Genomic DNA, 22,874 nt, shown 5'->3' with positions numbered 1-22,874 from the left:
CAGTCCTTCCCAAAGGGCAGACTGTCCAGCCCCTGCCTACATATCTGCGGTGGCTGGAGCTCGCCCCGTTCTGGGGGGACCGAGGCAGCAGACCCCAGACGATGTGCGTGAAGGAATGGGGGTGGTCAGCGATGTGCTGACTGGTAGACTGCTTCTTCCAGGCAGGGTTGGGGGCGAGAGGGATCAGCAGGCAGGCTATCAGCTTGTCTTGGGCTGGGCTGCTGTGGACGTCACTGAGCAAGTATATATGGAACCACCCCCACGATGTCAGCTTCCCCAGAGCAGCTTCTCTCACTATCTCGTACTTTCCCCAAGGAAAAGTGCTGAGGGCCGGGGAGGGATCCTGCTGCCCGATGCCCAGGGGATGGACATGGCCGGCTTGGGAGGCTCCGGGACGGCTGCGGGGCGTGGGGAGCGGCCCACCCGACCCACAGCCTCAGCAGGGAGTGAGCCTCTCGTAGGGGCAGCCGACTGGGACCTGGCCGGGCTGGACTCTGCATTGTCGTGGCCCAAGGTACAGGGCGGGTGGGCTCTGGGTGGGTGAGGGAGGAGTTGAAGGCTGGGACCCCACTCAGCCACACAACCCAGCACTTCACTGCTCCAACCCCAGCAAATGGGGCTTTTCCTGGGGTGGGTCAAGGCCCTTCCTCAGACCAGCTGTGTCCCAGAGGAAAAGTCAGAGGGGGCTGATATCTGGGGAGGAGGTGAAGAGATTCAGAGGCTGAAGGTGTCAAGGCAGAAGTCCCTTAGCCTGGGGTGGGGGGAGGGCAGGGCAATGGGATCTGCAGAGGGAATCAGCCAACTCAGCAACTGAGCAGAATTTACCCCCAAGAGGAGATGTTGGGTCTTGCAAAGGGAGGATGAGCAGAAAGGGAAGATCCAGGTCAGAATTTTGGACTGGGCGATCCCAGGTGTTTTATAAACATCGTGCGGGCATGCGTGCAAAGTTGCTTCAGTCATGTTCGGACTCTTTGTAACCCCACGGACTGGAGCCCGCCAGGCTCCTCTGTCCATGGGGTTTCCCAGGCAAGAATACTGAAGTGAGTTGCCGTGCCTTTCTCCAGGGAATCTTCCCGACCCAGGGATCGAACCCACATCTCCTGCGGCTCCTGCGTTGTAGGGAGATTCTTTACCACTGAGCCACTGGGGAAGCCCTTTATAAACATCAGTGACAGCCAAACTTGAATAAAGCTAATCGGTGTATATGGGCCCTGCCTGTAGCAGAGTGCTGCCCAAATCATCTTATCAGCCTCAGTTTACAGAGCAAATATCGAGGCCCAGAGACGTGAGGTGACTTACCCAAGGTCACACAGCTATTAAAGGCTGAACCAGGATTTGCATCCTGGTTAGGTCTGATTCCAGAGGCCGAGCTCTTCATCCCTGTGAGGGGCTGCCTCACTGTTCCTGCAGTGGGCACTGCCGTCAGGAGCCTGTGCTGGAAGGGACAGTGGACTGGAGGGCTTGCAGATTCCAGAAGTGTGCCCTGTGATGCCAGGCAGTAAGAGAAAGAACAGCCTGGACCAGGCATCAGGCCAGTTACCCTCTCTGTGTGTCTACGGGCTCACCTGAGAATGGGGGTGCCTGGCGCAGGTGCTGCCCCTGTTCCTGGGTTGCTGGGACCTTCCCTTGCAGCATTTGGGTCAGCACTTGTTCAGGGAGCACCCCTTTGGGCTCTGGAGGTCCAAACATAAACGTAATTTGAATGGGCCCTGAACTGGAAGCACCAGGGGCAGAGTCCCCCAGGGCCAGGGAGAGGGTGGTCCGCAAACCACTGCCCATCCGTGAGTTTCCTGTTACTGGTCCGTAGCACGGTAGGTTCAGACCTTAGAGTAAGTGTTGGGAAACTCATATCGGCAGCTTGACTTGCATCATTTCTTATTGTAATTTACAAAAGCATCAGTTGGCAACAGATTGGAAAACTTAAAAAAAAAAAGCCTCTTTACCATAAATAGCTTGAGCAGCTCTGGCCCAGATCCTAACTGTGATTGAAGGTAGGAAGTGCCCTGCTGCTCAGAGACAAGGTGGGAAAAGGAGCAAGTATTCTGCCTTGGTGGCGGGGGAGGGGAGAGGGGCGTTAGGCTTCCCAGAAGTGCTGTTGGGCTGGACCTTGAAGGAGGAGTAGGAGTTTGCCAGGTGGAGGAAGAGGGAAGGACGTTGTTGGTGCCGGGAACAGTATGTGCAAAGGCAGGTGACGTGCGGTTCTGAGGGTTCTGGGCATGGCAGGTGATCAGAGTGTTTGGAGAAGAGGTGGTGGATGGGCCCTGGAGAAGCAGGTCAGGGCCAGACCAGGAAAGCCTTGACTGCTCAGCTAAGGAGTTAAGACCTCAAGACTGCCCCGGGGTCAGAGGTCGCGTGGTGGGGGATAAGATCACGGCTGCGCGGGCACTTTAAGGCCCGAAGGGGCCATCTGTGCCGAAGTTCCCTTTGGTCTTCGGCCTTGAGGGAGGCTGCCTCGTGGTCCCCAGAGGGGTGAGTGGCTGGTAAGCAGACTCCAGAGTTTGCCTGGTACCTAGTTGCTCTGGGAGTCAGTCCGGGCTGGACAAGCAGGCTGTTCTCCGGTGTGAGGGGCGGTCCTTCCCAGGCTGTCCTGGTCAGTGGGTGGGTGTCTGGTGTGGTTGGATGGCCGTGGCGGAACCTTTTTGTACCCCCCCCACCCCGCCCTAAGCTGCCAGCGCTGCGAGCTAACGGGGTGTGTCGGCCGCCTGAAGGAGTCCAGGGCCGCATTTGGGAGGGGGAAGGCCTGAGGCCCCGGGCTGAGTTTGGGGGCTTGGCCAGGCCCCAGGAGCCTGGTACGTGAGGAGCCTGGGGTTCGCTTAAGAGGGGAGCCGTGGACGAAAGCCTGAAGCTGCTTCCTGCACGAACCCTTTCTGATGCTTTTGAGGCCTGAGGGCTGGACGCTTGATGGAAGTGGCAAGGCAGGATTGCTGTTCCCACGAGGTCAGCACCCAGGAGCAGTAGGCGCGGTGGCGGGGCAGCAGAGTTCCTGCTGTGGCCCAGCTTCCTGTTCCTAGAGGAGGCAACTGCTCTGTCCCGGGGCCCCTGGGAACAGACCACGGTGCTCCTGGGCCTGCATGTGGCCACAGGTCCTCCCCATCACGTTGCTGCAGGGAGGACCTCTCCCGTCCGCCCCACCTACTCTCTCCTCCTCGGGGCCCTGTGCAGGGTGGCCCAGGCTCTGGCTCCCTCCCTGCAGCTCCCTGTTGGTGGTGGGCCCCACGCAGCAGGCCTGTCTGGCTGCCGTTCAGCGGGGAGTCCAGCAGGCGTTTGCAGGAGTCACGCGGGGTGCTCTGGTTTTGACTGTGGTCTTGGTGGTGCTGGAAGAGATTTCCCTGGTGGCTCAGACAGCAAAAGTATCTGCCTGCAGTGCAGGAGACCCGGGTTCAATCCCTGGGTCGGGAAGATCCCCTGGAGAAGGAAATGGCAACCCACTACAGTATTCTTGCCTGGGAAATCCCATGGACAGAGGAGCCTGGTGGGCTACAGTCCGTGGGGTCGCAAAGAGTAGGACACGACTGAGCAACTTCACTCACTCTGGTGGTACTTGGAGGCTTGCCTCTCCCGAGGCAGGAAAGGGTGACTCTGGGGCAGCTGGACTCCCCTCCTCCCGCTCTCCAGGCTTTGTCCCGCTGCCCCGGCCTCTCTCAGAGCTGGCGCTTCTCTGTGAGCAGTGGGTGGCACCATCTTGCTTCTTGGCCGCCCCTCTCCTCATAGGCGCCCCTCTGAGCCTGTTCTTCATGGGCTGTGTGGCCTTCCTTCCCAGGTGCTCCAAGGCCGGCCCTCTGCTCCAGCGTCCTCTGGCAGGGACTGAGCCCTGCTGTTTCTCCCTCCGGCCTCCCTGTAGCCCTGTCACCTGCCCCAGCTCTGGCTCCCTGGGCTGGTGAGGCCAGGACTTGCTGGCCCATCTCCCAGGGTTCCCTTCCCAAGTTTCAGGTGGAAACCAGGACTCCCCCCGGCACTTCTCGGCGGCTCCCTGATTGCCCTGGCTCTCGGTCAAGGACACTGGCCAAGAAAGGCTCTTTTGCCCCTTTGGATGGACTCACGCCTGTCTTGCAGCAAGTGTGGCTGCTTTTGGCCCTCAGATGTGGCCGCCTCCTTTTCTCATCCGTGGTACGGATGAGGCCTTGTGTTTTGTGGGGAGTCTGTACGGTTCACAAAGGAGCTACATGGATGATGTCTCATTTCATCTTCACGGTAGGCTTGGGAGGTGGATACTGTGAGCCCGTTTTGTGGATGAGGGAGTTGAGACTCCATAGGGTTCAGTCACTTTGCCACGGTCTTGTAGGAAGTCAGGGGCAGAGCTGGAACTTGGACCCATACCTCGCGGCTCTTTTCCTTTTTCTAAAAATATGTGTTTATTTACTTGGCTGTGGCATGTGGGATCTTTAGTTGCGGCATGTGGGATCTAGTTCCCTGACCAGGGATCAAACCCCCGGGCCCCCTGCATTCGAAGCATGGAGTGTTAGCCACTGGACCACAGGGGAGTGGATCCTGGCTCTTTTCTTGGCCCTGTAGCTGTCCTGAAGGTGAGAGCGGCACTGATCTCGGCTTGTTAGTGTCAGGAGCTAGGTGCCTGACCAGGACTAGGGCTCTGCGGGCTGGGGCTCAGGCTGTTGGATTAGGCAGGGCTCTTCGTGTGGCCTGGTGGCCTGGGCCCTTGTCTGGGCTCAGTTTACAGTCAGGTGCGTTCAGCCTGTAAGTCACTTTCTCCTTCCTTCCTGAATTCCTGCCCCCCAGTGTGAGGTCTTCCCAAAGACATGGCCCCGATCCTGGGAGTCTAAGCCTGATACCAGACATGCTGGCCGGGGGCTGAGGGTTGTTGGGACAGAGGGGCCGGGACGGCATTATTGGGGCAAGGAGAACGGGGCGGGGGGGGGAGCTGGTGGCAGGAGGTGGACTCGGAAGCTGGCCTGTGGGCCTCTGACACACCGGTGTCCCTGTGAGGGTCCCCAACTCCTGGCCTCTCCCTCCTCCAGGGCCTGAGATTCCGTGCTGCTTTAAAAACATTCACAGTGCGGGGACAGTAAGGGCTTTTCTCCTCCTCCTCTGGTGAGGCTGTGAGGTTCAGAAGGGCTGGACCCCTCCATCCTTGTGGTAAATCCTTCCACCCCAATGCATGGGCTTGCACACGTCCAGGGACCAGTAGCTCACTGTTCCCAAGACATCTCCTTGTATTTTTATTATGTTGTTTTACTAAATTTCAATTATATAAAGAATATACAGAAAAATTTTTGCTATAAAAAAATCAAGTATTATTTAAAAAGTGAAACATGATTTTCCTCGATAACCGTAGCATTCTAGCCTCCTCCGCAGGGCTTATCATCGCTGTTATTACTTTGGTCTAGATCTCCGTCTGTACGTTGCACACAGAGCCTATGGGAACATGTACCATTATAGCACGTGTATACGCATGTACATACATATGTATGTATGTACATTTCAACAAGTGGTTTCATCTGCAAATTGCTTTTCTCATTTAACTTTGGATCTAGTCATAGTTTTATGTAGTGAGCTTACCATAATTTTTTTCTTTTATCTTTTTTTTTTTTAAACTGATACACAATAGTGTATCACTGTAAATCATTGTAAATCAACAAGTAGTAAATCGTTGGAAAAGACCCCGATGCTGGGAAAGATTGAAGGCAGGAGGAGAAGGGGATGACAAAGGATGAGATGGTTGGATGGCATCACCAACTCGATGGACATGGGTTTGAGTAAGCTCTGGGAGTTGGTGATGGACAGGGAGGCCTGGCGTGCTGCAGTCCATGGGGTCGCAAAGCGTGGGACACAACTGAGAGACTGAACTGAACTGAATACAGTAGTGTGTCAGTGGAGAGGATTATCATTTATCTAGCCATTCTCTTACTGCTGTACATTTAGCTTAATTCTAATTTTATTCTTGTGCTGCCGCTGGGTTATGGGAGCCAGTTGCATTTTTAAAAAATTGCTGTGCAATATTTAAAGTCTGTCCACTGAGGCTTTGCCCAGAACCAAATGTCTCCCTGAGGATCTCCAGCTATTCCTTCATCTCTTCTTTAGCCAGAGAGAAAATCTGCTGCCTTGCCCTCTGCCAGTCCCCAGAGGGCTGGAAACAACAGCCATGGCCCCTGGAGTCTTTCCTCTTTCACACTTGGGTTTTTCTACCCTTACTCAAAAGGTGTGTTTTTCAGTGTCTCCTCCTGGCTGTTGTGATAAGTAAACTTTGGAATCCAAGTGCCTTGGTTCAGATCCTGGTGTTTCTGGGAAATTGACTTAACCCCTCTGTGCCTAGTTTCATCCTTTGTGAAACAGATCACGGCGGCGTGTGTAGCACTTCCATGAGGACCAAGTGAACTAACACGTATAATGTGCACGATGCTGGTAACAGTCCCAAGAATGTTATTATCCTGGGCTCTCTTGTCTGTGTTAGCTCCAGACCCACCTCTGAGGGCAGAGGGCCCGTGTTCCCGTGGGCCGCCTGGGATGGCTCCAGCCTTTGCAACAGCTTCAGCCCGCTGTCCACTGATTTCCCAGAGGAGGCTGCTGCCTGGGAAGGCAGCGGACGATCAGATTTCTGCCTGGCTCGGCCCTGTCGGTTCTGGATGGAGGCCTGCGGGGAGGGAAGGAGGTCAGCCTGACCCTCTGCTTGGTGATGGTGGCCAGGAACCTGGTAATGTAACCCCATACCTTGGGCAGATTTGCCGACTCTCAATGGGGCCTGTTGTGGCCAGGGATTTGATCTCCCTTGGCCTGCAGGGTGAGCAGGAGAAGAAAGCCGCCCAGGGCCAAGCTCTCCCCTGAGAGCCCTGGGGCCCCTCTGGACCACACTGGCTGGTCCAAGCTTGGATTTACCTTTCAGCCCCTGGGGTAAATCTCTGCAGCTCATCATCTAGTTAGTGCTGGAAAGGATGGCCCCTTTGCTCTTTTTCTCACACCTCCATCCCTCTTCCCCTCCTTTTAGGTTTGAAACCACCTTTATGCCACCATCTAACCAGCTCTGCACAGCCACGCTCTGAAGTAGGAAGCCTGATCAAGGCCACTTCACAGATGTGCAGACAGAGGCCCAGAGATGTCAAGTGACTTTCCCAAGGCTGCACAGTTAGGCGCTGGCAGGGTTAAGGGAATATACCCAGGCCAACTGGCTCCTCGTTCAGTTCTTTTTCATGAGGCCACCCAGTGTGATAGTTTGGCAGAAGGTGCCCAGTGGGGCAGCCCTGCCTGTCCTCTTGCCCTCTGGTCCGTGGCATGTGTGGTCAGTGAGCACAGAGGGTTGGAATTATTTCCTGAGAGGCGAGAAGCACCCACGCTGGCCCGGGGCCCGGCCCTTTCCCAGCACCAGCCGCAAACGCTCTCAGCAGCCAGAGGTGGCAGGACAGAGAGTGGCTGCTTCAGCTGAGGCCGTGTGCCCCTGCAGGGGAAGCAGCTTTCTCTCTGGGCCTGTCCTGTGGTGTGGGCGGGGGTCTGCAGCCACCCTGGGGACCCTGGGTGCTTCTCCGGGGAGGCGGGAGAGTAGCCATCATGGGATGCGTTTTAAGACTGGAGGAAGCGAGGCTCTGAAAGGCACAGGGGGCTAGTCTGAACTGGCGGCTGGCAGAGGGGAAACTGGAACCCACTCCCTGATTCTCCCCGTAGACCTTCCGCAGTCATGCTGCAGGTCACACCGAGGACACTGAGCTGGCCCAGCTTTGAGTTAAGAGCACGGATGCTGGTGTCAGAAGAGGAAGATGGGCTGGGTCCTGGCTCCACAGGAACGGTTCATGTTTACTGAGCACTTACTATGTGGCAGGTGCTATGCTGTCTTGACTCATAATATCTCACTCCATCCTCGGAATAGCCTCAGGAGATAGACACCATTATTATCTGCATTTAGTGGGGAACCGGCACAGAGAGGTGGCTTCCCGTGGTCGTATCGGCAGTGGGGTGGGGGTGGGGGCTGAAGCTGAGACTGCACTCCCAGCAGAGGGGCTCAGAGTTGCCCGTTGGACCACGACAAGCCTCTCACAGCCGGGAGAGCGACACCCGCCTGTCTTATCCTGGTAGCTGAGCCATGGCGGACCTCGGTGTGCATCTGTTGGGAATAATTGTGTGAATAGATGTGAGGCTTTGGACAAGTGACTCGGCCTCTCTGAGTGGCAGGAAAGTAAGGGGCCACCTTTTCTCCAGCGTCGAAGGGAAGAGTACCACATGGAGGTGTTTCAAAGTGCTGAGGTCAGGGCTGGTCCATGGCAGCTGCAGTCCCTCTGGGCAGATGGTGCCTCCAAGTGGCTCTGAACCATCCTGGGAGTTGGGGTGCGGCTCTGAGCTGTCTCACTGGGGGGGATGGAGGCAAGTTCTGTCTGCATGGGTGCCTGTGGGGTGTCACCCGTGGCTGGCATTGGGCTTCCTCTGGGCAGAGCCTGGGGCCAGAAGGGCGGAGGGTGAGCCCTGTGAGCGGGTGCGTGCAGACCCCTGCATTCCTCTAGGTCGCTCACAGCCAGCTGGGTAGCTCCCTCCCTCGTTTTTCTTGTCATTTCCCCGTGCCTGTCTTTCATCTAGGCTCCGGGAGGCGAGGTGACTCACCCAGGTTCCCACAGGTGTGGAGCATGATTCCAGGCCTCACCCACCGCCTTCTGAGGGCCCCCTCCAGCTCTTCACTGTGGGTTTCAAAAGTGGGGCAGGTGCCTGGGGCAGAGGCAGATCAAGGGCCCCTGGAGGTCTCCTGCATGGCAGGAGCCCGCATTCTGGTATGCTCCCTTGGTGGGCAGCTCTGACGGTAGGCTCTCTGCAGGGGGACTCCGGGGATGCCGGGGTCCATCCCAGGATCTGCCGTAGATCTGCTGGGTGGCCCTGAGTAAGCTGCTGCCCTTCTCTGGGCCTGGGCGTACAGCCATGTGAAGTGGGACCATAGGGCTCACTGCTGTTCTGCCCTTCCCTTTTAGGGGTATGGTTTATGCCTTAGCACCCAGACTGGCATTTTCTCAACCCCTTTTGAAGACACTAGGCTACTGGGGACTCTCAGCCTTGCCAGTTGGGGGACAACTGGACTTGGAATCAAGGACCAGGTTCTGGTCCCAGACAGTCCTGGGACTGTGAGACGCACATGGCAGCGCGGGGTGGGGCTTGCCAAGGAACTCCACTGGCTGCACTCCCCCGGGTGGGCCCTGGGAAACGGGTTCGGCAGACAGCACCCCCGCATGGGAGGCAAGCACTGATTCTGGAGGCTGCAAGATCTGGGTTTGAATACAAGCTTTCCCACTCACCTCTGGCCACCCACTTGGCCTTTCTGAGCCTCAGTTTCCTCACTGGTGAAACAGGAGGTGACGTGGTCCCCCTAAGTTGAGGTTAGGATGACATGCAGGCATGTCTCCCCAGCTACCTGCTGACACTTAGTTGGTTCCCCAGTGGCATGCACGGATCTGTCGAAGGGTTGGAAAATTGGGGGGAGGGGGGTCAGAGAAAGTTCCGGAAGCCTCTGGAGGCTGAGTCCAGAAATAGAAGACCCCAGAGGCAGAGGCTGCTGAGGGCCAGGCTGGCCTCCGCCAGCCCCCAGGAGGCCACAGTGAGCTGGCAGCGGGGGCCTCCCCTCCCTCCCGGGGCTGCTGGCTGCATAAATTACTCGGCAGCCTCTGGGCTAATTTTACCTTCTTGGTTTTCATGAATCATTTCCCATCCGGGGGCGTGTGCGAGGAATGGAAACGGCTCTGCCAGCTGGGTGCCCGGGCGCCAGCCACAGCGAGGCGCCTGTGCGGAGCCCTGCCTGCGTGCTCAGAAGCAAGGACTGGACACCCTGGAATCCCCCAAAGGGCCCCCGAGGGCCGGCTCCTTCCAGCTGTGTCCCTGGGCCTTTGGGTTATGATTTTGCAGGCCTTGGAGCTGAAACTTGGGCTGAATCTAAATGAATTTAGAATCACATGATTGTACTGTGATGGACATTTGGGTCTATTTTGACCCTTAGCGGTGGAGTGATTCAGCAGAGAGACCCCTGTGACCTGCTGGGGTGCTTCTCTGTGGCCCAGCTCTGGAAGTTTGCAGGAATTTTCATAGTCACAGAATACCAGAGCTGGTCGGCTCTGGCTGAAAGTCCAGCCTAACCACCTTGGGTAAACTGAGGCTCAGAAAGAGGAAGGAATTTAGCTCAGGAAAGTGACTTGTGGAAGAAGTCAGGCTAATGGCTGTTTACTGACTGCTCACCATTTTGCTCACAACACCTCTCTTTGAGTATTATTATCCCCATTTTATGGAGGGGTAACTGGAGGCCCAGAAGGTGAAATAAACTCCCCAGACGGCACAGCTGTATGTGGCAGAGCCATAGTTTGTGGAGCCCGAGTTTTTCCTGACTTCTACACCAAGCTGCCTCTTGGAGTGGGTTTATAAGCTCACTGTGAGTGCTCCTGGAAAGCCCCAGCTCACCCTCACGTTTTCTTCTTCCCTTCACCAAATGTGTATTGAGCCCCTGCTGAGAGCCGTTCTGGGCCATTCCTGGGTGCAGCCAGGCTGGACAGAGGCTGGCGCCGGTGAGGCCCCTCCCCAGCACCCCATCTCACCCGAGGCTGAGTTCCCAGAGGACAGCGTCTACACAGCACTTTGGTCTCTGCCACACACTCAGCGGCCCAGCCCAGGCAGGAGGGACACGGGTCCGCCGGAGGTGTGGAAAGTAAGTGCCCTGCCCATTTGGCCACCACCACCCAGCCCTGGCAAATTGTTGCCATGTGGGACCCCCTGCCTGGCATTGCGAACGCTTCCGATTTTCCAGAGAAGCTGCACATCCGTGTTTTCACACGAAATCTTCTGTTTCTTTAGAGCTGGCACCCAAAGCAAAAATAAAAATTGGAAGAAAGTCAGCCATCCGTTTGTAAGCTGTGGATCCATACTTCTGCTGCCTCTCTCTAAGCCTGTCTCTGGTTAGAGCAAGGTCTTGTTCTAATCATTCCTCAGGGGCCACCTCTCTGAGGAGGTCCCTTCACTCCCTGCCATGGAAGACCCTACCCCACCTGCAATTGCCGTTTATCACCCTCAGCACTGGACTGCCACCCTGGAGTAGTGGAGAGGGGCGTGGGCTTTGACCTGGAGAGTCTCTAGATAGTTGCTTTACATCCTTGTTCAAGCTACTTAACTTCCTGAGCCTCCATTTTTTTAAATTTGAAAAAACAACTACAGTAAAATTGAACTCAGAAGATTGTTGAAAGGAGTAAATACAATCAGACAGAAACCCCAGTTAAGCAGAATTAGGCAGAAGTGGAATTTATGGGCCTAGCAAAGTGAGAAGTTCATGCGTGTCCACAGCTTCAGGCACAGTTGGATCCAGGGCTCACACAGCGTCATCAGGACTCGGCCTGTCTGTCTGACTCTGCTTTCTTCTGTACTGGCTCCACTCACAGGCAGGCTGCTGGACTCGGTGGCACAGTGGCTGGCTGCCAGCAGATCAGTGCTTATGTTCTATTCTTTCAGCGCCTCCTCTTCTCAGCAGGTTCCTCCAAAGCCCCCAGACTGCAGCTCTTGATTAGCTGGGCCCTTTTCCCTTCCCTGCACCGTTCACTCTGCTGGGCAGATACATCTGCTGTGGATCAGTCCTCGGGCCAATCAATCAGAGTGAAGCATTTCAAAACGGGGGCTCTCCTTTTCGAAAAGGACACCCGGGGGCTTGGTGCCAGAAGGGGGAATGGATGCCAGCAGGGAAGCCTACAGACATTCTTTCCGGGCTGCAAGCCTCATGAGGGCAGGGACCTAGTTCAGCCCGGGTTCCCAGCACCTAGGACAGTGCCTGGCACTCCACAGCATGCAAAGGTCAGGAGTGAATGAATGGATCTCCTCCACAGCACGTGTAGGACCCCAGGCACAGCCTGGCATCAGCCACATCCATACCCCTCCTGCTCCTTCCTGGAAAACCAGGATGAAGGTCTTGCATCCTTGGTCCTTGCGATGTTTACCCCTGTGGAGTGTAAGTGCCTCCTCAGTGTGGAGCTTGTCAGCCCAGCCCAGGAAGCCCCAGAACACCGGTTGGTGCAACTTGACATACAGTCATTATAATAATTAGTAATCGCAGCACCTGCCTTCACAGGTGTGCTCTGAAATCAGCTCACTCTTTATTTACTTCTTTACTGTCTGTGTCCAGATCATTTATGCTTTTTACCGTTGCAAGCTTGAGCTGCTGCTAGAGACTCAGTTTCCTCAAGGGTAAGACAGGGATAGAATCCACCCTGCAGGATTGCGGAGAGGGTTAAGTGAGATAAAAAAAACGTGGAGCTTCTGGGCCAAGTCCTGGCACAATGGAGGTGCTCGAGAAGAGCCAGGTTCCCTTTGAATACCCTCAAATCCAGGTCCTAGTGTGTGAATAAACCCACATGTGTAAGCCGTTTCATGGGAATGTGGGAAGATAGTTAATTCTTCACAAGTGGCCACTAATGGTGCACTCATACACATAAATCACACCTGTACACATATTCAGTTAGGAAAGAACCCTGATCTCTTGGCATAGAGGCTACATGTGGCCAAGACTCCGTGGATCAGCCAGACAATTTATTACCCCCAGCACAAGAATCAGCAGACTCATCAGCACGGTGGCACCAGTTATTCTGCCCCCAGGTCTCACGGGGCAATATGATGGGCCCAGGTGGGCACTGTAGGTTACGCCGCACTGGAAGGACTCAGGGCTGAGGACCTGGCACCTTTTGTAGCCAGCAGTAATCAAGTCAGTTCCCCTTCTCTGGGGAGCGAGCAGTTGTGTGGTACTTGTGCTGTGTTGCCACGACTGGCTTAGTTACCTGTGTGACTAGCTACGGAAACGGCTTAGGGTGGGAGGGTGGTGCGGGCTTACAGTATGACAGACTCCGCAGGGGATGCTCAGGGCCCACGGTGGACCGCCCCTCCCATCACACACACACACACACACACACACACACACACACACACACACACACACACACACACACACACACACACACACACACACACACACACACACACACACACACACACACACACACACACACACGCCTTACTTGTCCCAGGATGGAAGGGTGGCCTGGCTACCTGGTTCCCTGTTAGAGGTATCCGTGCGTGCTCAGGGATGATATACACCATGGCTTCCAGCCTCTGGCAATGTAGATTAGTGCTTCTCAGACTCCACTGGGCATACAGGTCACTTGGGGAGCCCCCTGTTTTAAAGCAGACTCTGATTTGGGAGGTCTGGGGGTGGAGTCCCGGACTCCGCATTTCAAACAAGCGCCAGGTAATGGCCCTACTGCAGGTCTGTGGACCACACCTGGAGAAGGAGGGATTTAGGTGACTTGTGAGGTGTCTTGTAATTCTGAAATTCTGGGCAGAATTGGGTAAATAAACTGGGTAAGTGAACAGCCAGAGAATGGCAGGGCGAGATGGAATAGGGAGGAAAGGAGGGAGCAGAAGGGGACGGCAGGAGAAGTAAAGGCTGGGGTCACGCCCACCGGCCCCGCTGGCCCTGCAGCCCGCTCCCTCCACAGCCTTTCCCCCTCCCCGGTCTCGTGGTGCAGACAGTGGTGCCCCTTTCCTTGCGGCCAGAACAGCACACGGTGTTTCATCAGGGTCCTACCCGGTGGTGTAGAGGCTTTAGGGATCGGTGGAGGAGTGTAGCAGCGAGGATGCCAAGGACACCACCGTGGAGAGGGGCAGGGAGAACAGAGCTGGGGGAGGGGCTGCCACGAGCAGGCTGGGTGGTGGTGGGTTTGCATCTCCCAGAGTCTTACTCTGGGAGGTCTTGAGCAAGTCACTGCCTCTGGGCCTCCATTTCCTCGTCTAGAAAGGAGGGCTTTGGGCCGGGTTTCCCTGGTGGCTCAGATGGTCAAGAATCTGCCTGCAGTGCAGGAGACCTGGGTTCGGTCCCTGAGTGGGGAAGATCCCCTGGAGAAGGGAATGGCTACCCACTCCAGTATTCTGACCTGGAGAATTCCATGGACAAAGGACCCTGGTGGGCTACAATTCCTAGAATCCGAGAAGAGTTGAACAGGACTGAGTGACTAACACTTTTGAAGCCTGGGTGCATCCTTTCAGCTCTGACAATCCGTAGGAGGCAGTGAGATGTGAGAGCCAGCACTGGCTCTTAAGAGCCACAGGTGGGACCTAGGGGCAGATTGCTTACAGACTCTCTGCCTTCTGCATTAGCATCATAGAGGTAAGGAGCTGGGGACACCAGAGGACACGTTGGGTCTCCAGCATCTGTCTGCCGCCCAGCCAGCAATCAATGCAGAACATTAAATGGATGTACATATCCAGGCCTTTGCCCATCAAGACCTTGCCTTCCTCCCACTTTGGCCCCTGGTGGCTCAGCCCAGAGGCCCTATGCTGCTTGTAGCCTGACCCCCCCAGCACACACACCCCCTTCTCCCCCAGCCTTATTTGGCTGTGGTTAACTTGGTGCTTGGAATCCTGGGGCCAACTGGGTCTCAGGGAATGGACTTCAGGGTCCCCTTCCATGGGGACAGAGGGGGTCAGAAGGAGTCCCCCACCCCTGTCCACCCTCTGTCTATCAGCAGATACCGCCTCCCGTTCTGCACCACTTGCTGCCATGCTGGAAGTGGCGGGGGTTAGGGCAGCCTGGGACTAATTTTTTAGGCTATAAATACTGATGTGTACTCTGAAACATTTTACTATGCAGAAAAGATAGAAGAATATAATAAACTTCCATGCGTCTGTCAGCCAGCCTCAACAGTTAGTAGCTCTTAGGCATTACTAGGGCTTCCCTGGTGGCTCAGCAGTAAAGAATCCACTTGCAATGCAGGAGACCTGGGTTCAATCCTTGGGTCAGGAAGATCCCCTGGTGGAGGGCATGACAACCCACTCTAGTATTCTTGCCTGAAAAAATCCCATGGACAGAGGAGCCTGGTGGGTTACAGTCCACCCCATGGGGTCACAAACAGTCGGACAGGACTGAGTGACTAAGCATGCACACATGCGTTACTGAGCTATTTTTTTAAGTTAGAAATGCATGGATCTGGTGTACAACTCAGAAGTAAGTCCCGTTCCCCGCTTGAGCCCTCAGTCTCAGGAGCAGTGGCTGTCATAGCCTAGAGCCATTCTGTGCATGCATGAGCACAGATAAATGCATATGCTCTCCTAATTTTATTAAAATGGGGCATGTTTATTTTATAAAACACACATTAATGTAGCTTTCTCATTTTGTATCAGACCCCATTCTGGGTAGATAACAAATATTAATTCATTTAATCCTCATAGTGCTATTAATATCCTCAGGCACAGAGAGGTTAAGGAACTCCTATGACATCACGCTCATTTAGACTGAAGGCAGGAGGAGAAAGGGACGACAGAGGATGAGATGGTTGGATGGCACCACCAACTCAATGGACATGAGGTTGAGTTAACTCCAGGAGTTGGTGATGGACAGGGAAGCCTGGCATGCTGCAGTCCATGGGGTCACAAAGATTCAGACGTGACTGAGTGACTGAACTGAACTGATGACATCACACAGGGGTTGACCTCATTGGGAGTTAAACCTGGGCAGCTTGGTCTCAACCACCATTTTTTTTTTACTGCCTCTCAAATTATATATATAGTCTTCTTTACCTCGGGATTTTGTTTTCACTACGAATTATGTAATCCATCCAACAAATGTGTGCTTAACTTTGCACTAGGCATTCTTCTAGTGGCAGAGGATATAACAATGAACAAAACAGACACACGTCTCTGACCTTCTGGATTTTACATTCTAGTCAGGGAGACAGCCAGCCAGTAATAGAGATAAGTACTGCATATATTTGATGGTGAATGGTGCTCTGGAGGAAAATGAAGCAAGGAAAGAGGGGTAGAAAGCGTAAGGGAACCGCAATTTTATACAAGCGACCGGAGGATGTGATATTGAGCAAAGGGCTGAGGGCATGAAGGGCTGAGCCCTGCGGGTCCCTGGGGGGAAGAGCATGCCAGGCAGAGGGAACAGCCTGTGCAAAAGCTTGAGACGAAATGTGCCTTGCTGCAGGCTGTGCAGGGCAGCCTTTGGGGCTGTGGTGAGAGTGAAGTGGCCTGGGAGGAGATGAGGTCCAGAGTGAGTTGGGGGTGGGTACCGATTGGGTCTGGCTGGCATGCCCCTGAGGAGCTTTGCTGTTTGCTCCGTGTGAGATGGGGCTCCAAGGAGGGTTTTGAGTGGGGGACCATTTGATCTGACTTAGGTGGTCACAGGTTCATCCGGCTGTGGGGTGGAGAATGGACAGTAGGGGCGGAGTGGAAGCAGGGGGTGGAGTTTGTTCCATTGCTTCCTCCTTTGAAGAAACTGCCTGTAGCGTGGATACACTCTCATTTACTTAACCAACCTCCAGATGGACACAGTGGTTGGTCCTTGCCATTCCAGACAGTGCTGCAATGAATACCCTTACCCATGTGTCTTGGAGAAATTCTGAGAAGTGGAATTGCAAGACCAATGGTCATGGGTATTTTTTGAAAGGTCCCCAGTGCCAAATTGCCTTCCCTAGAGGTCCAGTTTATGCTCCCAGCAGCAGTGCATTAGAGAGAGCTCAGGTTAGAGCATCCGGTAAGATCTTGGGCTTGGCGTGCTAAGTTGCTTCAGTCAATTCCAATGCTTTGCGACCCCATGGACTGTACCCTGTCAGGCTTCTCGGTCCAGGGGATTTCCCAGGCAGGAATACTGGAGTGGGTTGCCATGCTCTCCTCCAGGAGATCTTTCTGACCCAGGGATGGAATGACGTCTCTTACGTCTCCTGCTTTGGCAGGTGGGTTCTTTACCTCTAGTGCCACGTGGGAAACTTAGGGAGAGGGTGGCTGGGGGTGCCAGCCTGATTGGACCTGCGGATGGGGGTGGAGCCTGTACCTTTGGTGGGACAGGGTACCAGTGAGGATGGCCAGGGCTGCAGGTAACAGAGACCCCATCCTAGTCAGGCTTGAGTGAAAACATGTGACGGGAAGTGCAGAAGTAGGGGAGATTTTAGGACCATTTGATTTAATACCTTAACCAGGTTGATTAAAGTCTCCACCTCAGGGATGCTTTCCAATACCAAACAAACCACGCTCTGTCCTCTGATTCTTTGGCACCAAGTGAAACGAACGATCCAGAATAAACACAGAATCCCACAGGTTGGGGACCCACTCCCTCATGATTGTCCCCACTCCGAATGCCACTTGCAATTCCTGGGCCACTCATGCAATACTTATGACCAACATAAATCAGGGATTTCCACGACCTCCTCCCCAGATGCTGTAACTCCCAAGAACAATTTGCAGAACTCAGGAAGGTGCTTTACTTACTATTTTTGGTTTACTGTAAAGGATACAACTCAGGAAGAGCCAAATGGAAGAGCGAGGCATGGGGAGAGGGGTGTGGAGCCTCCATGCCCTCCAGGCATGCCACCCTCCCAGCACCTGGTGTGGTCACCAACCAGGAGGCTCTCTGAATCATAAGGATTTTTGTAGGGGACTTCCCCGGCGGTCCAGTAGTTAAGATCTCACCTCCCAACGCAGGGGTTGTAGGTTCAGTCACCAGTCAGGGAGCTAGGATCCCACATGCCTCATGGCCAAAAAAACCAAAACATAGAAATAATATTGTAACAAATTCAATGAAGAGTTTAAAAGTGGTCCACATAAAAACATCTTTAAAAAATAGAATTTTTATAGAGTTCGATCTTTGCCTCCTCTTACCCTTCTCCCCGATCCCTACATCGTGGATGGGACTGAAAGTTATGACTCGAGTTTCTTGGTCTTTCTGGTGATCAGCCCCATCTTAAGTCCATCAAGGGACCCCATTCTATGTTACCTCATTAGCATCGACTCAGGTGTGATAGCAAGGGGCTCCTTGTGACTAACAAGACACTCTTAGTGGGAAATGCCAAGGGTTTTAGGAGCTCAGGTCTTTAAGACAAAGACCAAATATGTTTATTACTATACCACACCTCTCCACTACTTGCTGTGCTAGCTTCATCCTAGGGGGGATTCCTGCTGGGGTCTTCTGCAGGATGTGCCTGCCATTTGCAATAATGGCTTCGTGCTTTCTCCAGAGGGTAGGACAGTCATTCCCATGAGGGAGGTGCAGCATCTGAGCAAAATCTGGTTTCATTAGTGGGAGGAGAGGGGGATCCAGGTAAGCCACCAACAGTAAGAAGCCAGCTCATTAAATAGGTGCCATCCTTCACCAGCTTCTCCACTTGACTCATGAACCTTGACACTGTTTCTTCCAACTCCTTATCAAAGTCTTACCATGAAGGAGTCAACATATTACCTCCAAAAGATTCTTCAGGAGGAACCACCTTGGGAGTACGTGTTCCACAGCCCCCAACCAGCTGCACCGCTGGTGCTCAGTGAAAACTGATGTGTAGATAAAGTCCTGAAGCCAGATCTGTTGTGACTGAGACAGGAGCCTCGACTGGCTGGACCTCAGTTCCTCCAATTGCAAAATCAGAGGCTGGATGGGGTTAGAGGTCTCCCCTTGGGAACTCCTTGCCCTGAGAGCCCCTGCAGAGTTTTTTCTTTGTTTTTATCAACATATAGAAAAGTAAAAGTGTGACAATGTATTTTCACAAACTTAGAAAATGGGACCAATACTCAGATAGGACCAGTCCTCAGATAGACATAGGGCGTGACAAGCATCCTAGAACTGCCTTTCCTGGCCCTTTCTAATTGTTTGCAAGGATAACCAGTTACACCTTTAGTTTTGACTATTTTTAAATTTTATATAAATCGAGCCGCAAAGCATGCACTCTCTGGGGTCACGTTTCTTTCTAAGCATCATGACTCATCTACTCTACAGCGTGCAGTTGTGGCCCAGTTTCATTTCTGCATAGTATTCTATCCACCAAGCTAGTTTTTGAACATAGAGAAGTATAATGAAAATCGCATGGCTCTGTGTAATCAGCAGGACAAGTGACTGAACCATGTTAAATTTCTTTGCTTTTGCTTAGAATGATAGCAATGAACCTATGTGTTCACCCAAGTTCTCACATAACCTATAAGAACATTAGGAAAAGGAATGAATTATTACAGAGTCCATGCAATATGTTTCATGGACAAAACCTTTCAAATGGGAATATAGAAATTAAAACAGAGGTGCTTTGTGGTAACAATATTGGGGCCTTTATTGCTCAATTGGGCGATTGATCGATTCATTGATCCAGTGTGTATCAAGTGGCACATATACGACACTTACATGCCTATCTTTAATCTAGATTCCTCCTTCCTCCCAAAAAGTTGGTTGTGCATGCTTGAGTGCTAAGTCACTTCAGTCGTGTCTGACTCTTTGCGACACCATGGACCTAGCCTGCCAGGCTCCTCTGTCCATGGGATTCTACAGGCAAGAGTACTGGAGTGGGTTGCCATGCCCTCCTCCAGGGGATCTTCCCAACCCAGGGACTGAACCTGTGTCTCTTAGGTGTCCAGCGTTGCAGACAGGCTCTTTACCACTAGCACCGCTGGAAGCCCTAAATAGTTGGTTAGGTCTCAGCATCTAATGACAAGTGGATAAAGATAGAAGAACATTAGTTATCATCTTCTCTGGCAGTTTCTCAACTAAATGAGTAAAAAGAGTTCTTTTACAATTTTTTTAAGTGATGTAGGCAAAAAAGAATGAAAACTCTTTAATGTAAGATCCGAAACTAATCACTAATGATATCCCAAAATATATCCTCCCAGACCTGTGTTGCAAATCCAGTATAGCTAAATACACATTTTACATGCAATTGTTTTGTATCTATCTTTTCACAACTTTCATTTAAAAAATAGACTTTATTTTTTAGAGTAGTTTTACGTTCACTGGAAAATCGAGCAGAAAGTGGAGAGTTTTCCTACGCTCCCTGCCCCCCACCCCTTCCCCACTGTGGACAGCAGTGTCAGTCTTAGGACTAGCCCAGACTCCAAGAGTTGGAAGTGTTTTTTGGACCCATCAGTCCTCAGCTACGTGGCTGGTCCAGGGGCCACCCCAGCAGGCATTCAACTGTTGGTTATACAGTTAAACCCAGAGGCATGTACATTTGTTACGACTGCTGAACCCACACTGACATCATTATCATGCAGAGGCCACAGTTTACATTAAGGCTCACCGGTTTATGCATTCTGTGGGTTTGGACAAATGGATAATGACATGTATCCACCATTATAGTATCGTCCAGGGTGGTTTCACTGCCTTAAAAATCCTCTGTGCTCTACTTATTCACCCCTCCCACCCTCCAACCCCTGGCAACCACGGATCTTTTTGCTGTCTCCATAGTTTTGCCTTTTCCAGAAAGTCATAAGTTGGAATCATACAAGATGTAGCTTTTTCCGACTCGCTTCTTTTACTTCATAACTTTCATTTTTCTTTTAACAGTATATTGAGCATGTGTTTCCATGTCAATAAGTATTCTTCTCAAGCGTTGTTAGTTGCTAATATTTCCTTGTATGTTGTGTATTAACTTCTGTGTTTGAGGTTTAAGTTATTTCCTTTTTTTTTTTTTTACTACTAAAAATAGTGTTGCAGAGGACAGCCTTGTGGGTAAATCTTTGCACACAGCTTAATCATGTCCTTTAGATAAATTATTCGATTTGAGATTGCTCCTACAAAGGTTTTGCTCATTTCAAGGCACTGCCAAATTGCCCTCCAGAAAGGGTACATCAGTTTCTATTCCAGCTGCTAGAGTATGTGGGGTATTTCCCCACATACTTGCCAACTCTGACTGGTATTGAGATTTTTAACCTTTGCCAGTTTAATAAAGGAGAGATGGTATTTATTTGTTTTAATTTATATTTATTTGAGTATTAAAGTTTTGTGGTTTTCCATAAAGCATACTGGCCATTTGTCTTTTTTTTTTCCTTTCTTTTACAACTTTTCCATTTTTTTCTATTGGAATAATCATCTTTATAGCATAGGTTTATTAAAAGTGTTTTTCTATTAAGGGTATTGACTGCTTGTAAAGGCCTTCTTTTAATGTCAAAAAAGGTCACCAACATCACCACCTAATGTGCTGTGGCTGTTTTTTTTTTTTTTTTTTTTCATTTAGTCATTAAGTCATGTCCAACTCTTTGGGACTCCATGGACTGTAGCCCACCAGTCTCCTCCGTCCATGGGATTTTCCAGGCAAGAATACTGGAGTGGGTTGCCATTTCCTTCTCCAGGGGATCTTCCTGACCCAGGGATCAAACCCGCGGCTCCAGCTGCATCTTCTGCATTGCAGGCAGATTCTTTACTGCCGAACCACTGGGGAAGCCCCATACCTAATGTGTGCTACACTTTTAAAATAATGAATAAAATGGATAAGAAGAATATGTATAGAGTACTTATTTCTATGCCAGGCACTGTGCTGTGTAAAACAGCCCTGTGAGATAGGATCTGATATTTGTCCCATTGGACAGATGCGGAAACACAGGCAGGAGTGGGTAGGAATTTTCTCAAGGTTACACAGCTTGTGAATGGCTGTGCTGGTATCAACTGAGTAACAGCACATGTAGTGGCAGAGCTTCTGTGAGTCAATAACACTTTTAAATAAATTTACCTTTTGTTCGTCACAAAAGTATCTACGTATTAATACATTTGCAAATTCATCTGATGTATAGGCGCTAGGTGTATAATTTGTTTTTTCTATAGGCAGTGCTTGCTGGACATATACATCCAACAACTCCCTGTAATAATTTCATGCTTTTTCCTGCTTACCCCCCACGGTCTACGATTAAGAACCATGTCAGACCTTTTATTTTTCAGGAGATGGAAACTGAGACTCAGGGCCAGGCAGGACCTCGCTCAGGGACCCCTAAAAAGTTTATGGCACAGTCAGGACTGAGACCCAGGGCTTGGGACCCAGCCCATGTCACTGTGTGACTCGGGTAGCCCCCTTACTACACGTCCCTTTGTCATCAGAGGAGACAATGCAGGATGCTTCGGGGGTGCGAGGCCCGCCAGATTCTCATGGTGCCAGCTTCTAGGGTACCCCAGTGGGTACAGACTCCCAGTCCCTCTGGCCACACTTGCTGCCGGGCATTCCAGGCCCTTGGCATCCTGCCAAGGGTGAAAACGGAGCTGCAGGCTCCTGAGCTGCATTCTGTCCCCTCCTCTTGGGCCTGCATCTCATTGCTGGGTTTGCAACATGCCTAATCTCCGCGTGTGCAGACTCCGAGGAGCCAGCTGAGAGGGAGCATTGCCAGCAGCTTGGGAGTCCTCCACGAGGCCTGCCGACCACCCCTCCCCCAGGTCCCTCCCCAGGCAAGCAGAGCCAGAACAATCCGCAGAAACGGTTGCTGGAGCTTCACCTGGCTCCGGCCTTACAGTGCCTGCTGACATGGACCCAGTGAAGGACGTACGCCTGTGCTTTCCCTCTCTTCCCAAGGAAGTCCATTCAGTCCTGTCATATCCCATCTTCTCCCTCCCTGCCCCCATGGCCCTTGTTACAGATACAGAGGATTGTAATACATGTGAGTCACATAAGTGAGGCTTAATTCCGCTTCTCCCGGGAGCTGGACCCCTCCAAGAACGAGGAGAACGCAATTGTGTAGTTAGTCAATAGGTATCAGTAGTGAGTGTTATGTAACCCGTTGTGTTTCCCCTTTTGCCTTTGCTGCCAGGAGGCTCAGAACTGAATGGAAAACTAGATCACCAACCATCTTACAACAGATTCTGGGTATAACTAGCATCATTCCTTCTCCACGAGGTCTCTGGTTGTTCAGTTGTCCTGCTGAGTATGGATTTATGTTATAAATCATCACAATTTTTTAAAAAAAAATGGGATGAAGGTGGGATATAAATGAAAAATAAGACCTGAAAGGAAGTGGTCCATAGACATCTCACTTTGAGACTCAAATGAATGCTTTTCTCATAAAAGGATGGTCTCCGCAGGGCCATTTCAGACTTACAGAAGTGTCTGTGGGCCATGTCCCTCCATCTCTCTCTTGGTCTCTCTCTCTCTCTTTCCATCTTTTTTTCTCTGATTTCCTCTCCTCTCCCTCTTCCCCTCCAGCCTTCATTCTCT

The 22,874-nt window shown here is 52.2% G+C and overlaps 1 protein-coding gene across 5 annotated transcripts in view; it reads left to right on the top strand.

Moving 5' to 3' along the window:
• PRDM11 (PR/SET domain 11) overlaps positions 1-22,874 on the top strand; it is a 95,617-nt gene that overhangs the window by 8,358 nt on the left and 64,385 nt on the right. The window lies entirely within an intron of this gene.

This window comes from Bos mutus, chromosome 15, assembly GCF_027580195.1.
Source record: "Bos mutus isolate GX-2022 chromosome 15, NWIPB_WYAK_1.1, whole genome shotgun sequence".
Classification (NCBI taxonomy): domain Eukaryota; kingdom Metazoa; phylum Chordata; class Mammalia; order Artiodactyla; family Bovidae; genus Bos; species Bos mutus.
This window is presented reverse-complemented; position numbering and strand designations above follow the sequence as displayed.